This window comes from Physcomitrium patens, chromosome 5 (genome assembly GCF_059467195.1).
Source record: "Physcomitrium patens ecotype Gransden chromosome 5, ASM5946719v1, whole genome shotgun sequence".
In the NCBI taxonomy this organism is placed as follows: Eukaryota; Viridiplantae; Streptophyta; class Bryopsida; order Funariales; family Funariaceae; genus Physcomitrium; species Physcomitrium patens.
Genome location: NC_143414.1, coordinates 9,467,272 through 9,474,091, shown reverse-complemented (window position 1 = coordinate 9,474,091; position 6,820 = coordinate 9,467,272).

Genomic DNA, 6,820 nt, shown 5'->3' with positions numbered 1-6,820 from the left:
CAAAAGTTGATAATCTTGCAGCAGAAGATATGGCAAATCGGTTGTCAGAGTTACATGCAATAATGAAGACGCAATTGAAAGAAGCTCAAGAACGACAAAAGATAAACGCAGATCTATATCGTAAACAGTAACCACAACTCAACGTGGGTGATAAGGTATGGCTACTTCGTCGCAATATCAAGACTACTCGACCTTGTGACAAGTTGGACTATCGTAGGCTTGGCCCCTTTTCTGTTTCTGAACAGATCAACCCAGTTGCATATCGGTTACATCTACCGGAGTCAATGAAGATCCATCCTGTATTCCACGTGTCTCTTCTTGAACCATATAAGACAGTGGATATACAAGGAAGAAGACAAATGCCACCGCCTCCTATAGAAATAGATAATAATGAAGAATTTGAGGTGGAAGAGATATTAGACTCAAGGCGGTGCCAAAATAAGCTAGAATATCTTGTTCATTGGCGCGGATATGATATTAGTGAACGCACATGGGAGCCATCCAGGAATCTAGCAAATTCATCAGCTAAAGTCAAAGTTTTTCATCAACGACATCCATCAAAACCAAGATGAAAATCTCTCTTATAAAAGAGACAAGATTGAGGCAAGATAACATTCAATTTCCTATCCTTGTTTGTAACTTCTTTGCATTTGTGATGCTAATTAGATGGAGAGCCAACAACCAGCGGATTCAAATCAACAACCTTCGTTTGCTGACCTGCCGGACGAGACATTATGATTGTCACAACCTTCAAGACGACACAATCGAGATGAAGACCCTCAAGAACGACATGTTCTTCCTCGAATAGATGGTGAAATACAACGCGTTTGGTATCACGATTTGGGAAGGGACTCCCGATGTTTGGTGATTTTGCTAGAGGTAGGAACAACTCCAGGTGGTGTTCCAAATATTCTATTCGAAGGAAGTTACGAAGGCCTCAATAATGATCAAATAACTGGGTGGTCTTCCCGCCCTGGTATGGGACACTACCGATGGTTGAGAGGCCCTATCAATCATCTTCGAAGAGAACAGAGATCAGAATATGTGGCAAATACAATTCGTCGCATCATAGATTTCCTCAACATATGATGACCGCTCCTCATGGAACTCGTCTCTAGAAGGGGAGGTAATGTCACGGCCATAATCATGTAAGCTAATAATTACATATAGAAATAGGTAGAAGTAAGTAAAAGTAGATAAAAGTAAATTAATTCTATAATATTTAATATAGAAGCTTCCTAGAAACTTCCTAGATGCTGCTTTGACTTCATAGGTGTCTTTAATTGACTTTTTGGATTAGAAACGTGGTCAACAAGTTGGCCATGTGCTACACATGTTGTTAGCTTGAAGATCAAGCTAACTATGTCGCCCACACGTAGAAAAACTTGCCTTGTATGTCAAGGCATGTGCCCTACAAAGTCAACACCTATTGGAGGTCCTATAGAACGTCGCCACGTAGCTCTTAGTTAGATAGTATATATAGAGACAAGAGTGAAGGCTTCTTCACTCTTGTCAACTCCTTTCTTGTCTTTAGTCCAGGTTCAAGCATCTTTAGTTTCTTGTCTTGTGGCAATAGCCATTCCAGTTTCCTTTTAATATAGTTACTTGTTTATATTTTGACTTATTATATCGAGATAGCTTTTTTGTGTATATTTTCCCTCATCGAGTCTTTGTCCTTGACACTACTAGGCATCTTTTCTTCAAAAAAAAAAAATACTCTTTTTGCACAAAGTAACCACAATAGAACTTTACGACCTTGCATGGCTTATTGATGAAACCAAACTATTGATAGGTACATCATATTTGTATCACCTAGCTTTGCACTACCTTGTCTTTGAAATAAACTAAATTCATCTTAAAAAAAGAGGTGTATTTTGATTGGACTTTGAACTAAATAGAGTAATTCACAAGAAGGTGGTTGCCATGATTACAATTCTTTTGATTGAAATAATTTACCACTAGGTACACTCTTGCAACTTTTTTTTTGAAAATAGATATTCAATCTTATTTTACCATCTTTCTTATGTTTTTCTTATGATAGTTGTTTTAAGAAAATTTTATTTTCTTAAAGGTTGGAAATATATTTTTGTCATATAACACTTCATTGAGTATTAAAAAGGCTATTTTTTTATTTTTTATGTTTTTAGATTAGATTCTCATAATGTATAGATTTGTCTTTCTTTAATTTGAAAAAATCTCAATCACCACATAGAAGCAATCTAAAGTTGTAGGAAAAAAATGATACAAGTTCTTCCTACAATGTACACCTTTTAAAAAATAATGTAAAGGCATATATATTAAGTACAACTATATCACCTCTAAGGACTCCCTTTAATTTAACTTAAAATATAAGGTCGCATTTGAAATGCTAAAAGTTTAAAATCAAATGTTAAATTTGAAGTGCCATCCACATATATATACTTCCTTTGTTGGTTCCTATATTGTTGCATCTATGACCACAATCTATTATTGCTTCCTTTTTAAAAAAATTGGCTTAAAATTATATCAATTCCTTTAAGACAAGTAATACATCTAATTTTAAATAATGTTCTTCAAAATAGAATATAAAATTTTTAAAGAGTAATAATTATTAATAATTTTTATCAATGTCAACTTTCATAGGATTGTAGAGGCCATGCAAATTATAAATAATGGTTATAATATGCATTATAGAGACAAAGAAAGAAGAAGAATTATATAATCCTTGGACTTGTAGATGCTCCTTCTTTTGGTGTTCAATGCCCTTACAAAAATAGATTACATTGTTTCTTTAACAAGGTAGAAATATCTTATCTATAAAATAATTGATGATTAATGAGATATTATAGTTGAAAAATAAAGAAGTCTTTATTTTTATTAGAATATTTATATTATTTAATTAATAATAGAAGTAAGCATAGAATTGTGCTAAAATTCCTTTACCTATATCAATAGGTGTTGTGAGTGGATTTTTCTCTCCTTACTTGAATTTGATTTAATTAGATCATAACTTACATCAAAGTCCAATACTAATTAATGTGGAGATGCAAATCATCTATAAGATAGGAAAACCAAAATGAGGTAATAATCAAGATTAATCCAACAAAACAACAAGTTAGTTATATTTTTTTATGATTTAATTTTTAGAATTTGTAGTTCATTTAGTTAAGTGTCTTCCAAGACTTATTCTATCAAACTTAAACTCTAAAAATTATGAATTAGAATAACATAAAATAAAAACAATGAATACCATGCTAGAGTGCTAGTTTAAGGCTTTTCAAGGTAGTATTAATCATGTAAATTGGAGTTCTACATAAGAAGATATCTATGGATGAAGTTTTTATGACAAAACTTCATCTAGAATTAGAAATTCAGTAATAAACAACCTTAAATATTTAAGTTCATCACTAACATGACGTTGAGATTTTTTTTTAAGATAAAAGATGAAAGTTGGAAGATTAAAAAATTAAAATAATAAAATAAAATAAATTAAATTATTTAAAATTTATGTTAGAATTAATAATTAAAAATTAAGTGAAAGTTTAAAATAATAAAAGTAAAAGTTGAAGGTTAAAAGTAAAAGTTTAATGTTGAATGTTAAAAGTTAAAGTTTAATGATTAAGGTTAAAAGAAATAGGAAAAAATTAAAAGATAAAATTAATTTTTATTTGTTTATTTATTTACTTATTTTATTTATTTATTTTTATCCTTAAGGGTAAGAATGGATGGAAAGATAAGAGTTTAAGATTAATTTCCAAGTGAGATAAAAAGTTTTTGAAATTATTAAATAACATTAATTCATGGTAATAAGACAAATGAGTGATAACATAGCAATTTAGGTGCTAAGGGATGCGATTAGAGGGTGATTAGGGAAGAAAAACTTACTTAGAGTGTGTCAAGTTGAGGGCAGCAGATCCCTTGTCATTCAAAAATTCGCTAAAAACTCCACACAGCTCCTATGCACTTGAAATTTTTTTTCGTTGACGTTGACATAGAGTTTCTCCTATCTACAAAATTTCGTGGTGATCCGAGGTTTGACATTCAAGATGTGTGTTTTCAAAGCAAGGTGACTTGAGCTGCCCAGGCAGCAGACCCCCTTCTCCTTAATAATTCACTAAAAATCAGTTAATAGTTTAAAATTGACAAGTATAATTTTTTCCTAAAACCACACTTAGTAGAGTTCCTTTTCTGACAAATCCTAGCAAAAAAAAAAAATGTAAGTAAGTACTAAGATACAATTTTTCAAAACGGATTGTTCAACACTGTCGAGGTAGTAGATCCCTTTATATTTAAAAATTCATTAAAAATTTGATATAGTTCGGAAATTAGTGATTTAAATTTTGTAGTAAACTAAACTTTAGAGTGCATTCATTTCAACAATCCACATCAAAGTTGAGTCAGAGGTCACCGAGTTATAGAGTTTTTAAGCTGATGCTCCTACACTACCAAGGCAATAGACCCCTACCATCTTCAAAACTTGCCAAAAATTTGTCATAACTTTAATTCAGGCGTGCCTTATGCCATTACAAAGCTAAAGGTGAGTAGAATCTGCTTACAAAGTTTTATAGAAAGAAAATAAAAAGAGATAGACTGAGCGAGTTAAAACTGAGGCCATATAAGTTTAAAGAAGAAAATTTGCATTCACAAGATGGAGGAACATTTTGCCATGGCTTCGCCATAAGAAGATGAAGAGAGAGAGAGGGAGCTCATTCACCCAAGCCCTCTTAACCAGGTGGGAGGTGGCCCAAAAGTGGCAGACACATCTCCACCATCAAAATCGGAAAATCCCTAACCAACAAAATCGGAAAATCCCTAACCAAGATCAAGGGTCTTCAATAACTCTCATCCCAAATCCGATTTCAAGGCTGGAAATGCCTAGAACTCAAAAAATAACATCTTTTTTGTGAAACTAACACCACCAATGTCTCTAAAAAATATTTTTACCCTAAGATCAACTATTCACAAGCCCAAATCTGAGTTCTAAATCATAAGAATTAATTAATTTGCTAATTTAGTTGTAAATTTTAACTACAATTCTAATTCTAATTAGCCTACTTGGAAATCAGCAAGGGTTCTTGCCATCAAAGCCTTCATAGTCAACATTCTTCAATTTAAACTCCCTTAAGCATGAGCTCTTGGAAAATCCAAAACCTAATTGTAAATTGGCCTTGAATTTGTGATTTTTTCTAATTTTTCTTTTTTTTTAACTTCAAGTAGTGATTAAAATCACTATGAGAGGAAACTCCACCAAAAATTTAGCTTGTCTCCATCTTTTTAAGATCATCATTAATTTAACAATTAGGCTTTATATTTTTAATCTAATTAAATTATAAAATGAAATTTAAGCTTTAAAATCTTCAAAATTAATTAAGAAGATAGAGAAATTAGTTTAAGGGACTTTCTAACCATAGTCAAATTAGAAATTAGCTTTTGGATTGAAAATTAAGATTGTGGATTAATTTAAGATATAATTCCTAAGAATTAGAAGATAAATTCTACTAAAATTGTAGTTTTATTACTAAGAAAAAGATTTAAAGTAATTCAAAAAAAAAGAAATCATAGACCTTTTAAATTTATTATTTTTTCTTTTGAGTTTTAAAATTATCAATCAATCTACTAATTAAAAGTATCTATCTAATTAAAAACTTAAAGATATGATCAAAGTCATAATTAACTAAAAAACTAATTTGGATCTATTAATTAGTTATATTAGCATTAAAAATTAATAAAAATATGTTGAAAATTACCAAAAAAAATATAACTAACTATTGGAGCTTTTAATTATACTCACAGGTGTCTTTTGTATTGATGTTCCAAATGAAAAGAATTAATCTACCATTAGTATTGATATAAAGCTTTAGAAGTTAGATAGTAGATAAGTCATCTATAGTATTAGTATGCAGCAAATGAGATTAGGATGTTATGCCATTTATATTGATATTTGGTCTTTAGATCAAACTTGAGGTGCTAAATGATGGTATTTAGGAATTTTTCCTTGTATGTGTTGGTAGATGTATCAAATTTGATATTAAAGTTGAGATACTAATATTTTAGATTGTCAATGGACATAAGCCGATAAGACCATTAGAAGGGTGTAAGTGAAGATTTCTTGTTTACAATTTGATACCACCTTCTATATTATATTCTTTAGTAGTTTCTACTCTAGCTACCCGGTTGATATAAGATGAATTTTCTTGTCTAAATGTATCTTCTTTTTTATTTACATGAAGTCTATCTGTTCTACGTGTTGCAACCAAAAATATTTCTATGGCTAGCTCTCTATATTTGTATCTTGTATTCTTACTCATAGATGTTTGTTAAGGGAGGTTTGTAAGCTCCTCCTAGTCTTCATTTATTACTAAAAGCATTAATAATCCAAATTGGACCTCCTTCTCTTATTTTTATAGTGGTGTAAAAGACCATATCATATTATCTCTTCCAATATTTCTTATCAAAGAAGGTGCCTTCAAAGCACTCTATTTTAATATTTAGGATGTTACAATTCTATTATTATTTATTAATTAGGTTAGATTGGTCTTAATTTGCAATGTATCTTTTGCAAAGAGAAGTACAGTAGAGTCTTTTACTTGAATCTAATAATATTTTTTTTTTTTTATTTTTATTTTCTAGTATACTACATTATTTCTCTTTGGTAGCCAAATAAATTCAACTTATTATTTTAGCTATATTAGAGTCATGTCTTCAGAGCCTTCTTATGACAATAAAATTTTTCTACTCATTCCATTCATACTTTGAAGTACATCTTGATTCTCCATTTGAATAGTAGTTCTTTAAGCAATCAATGTCTTGACTCAATGGCTTGGTGCTACTTCTAAATCCT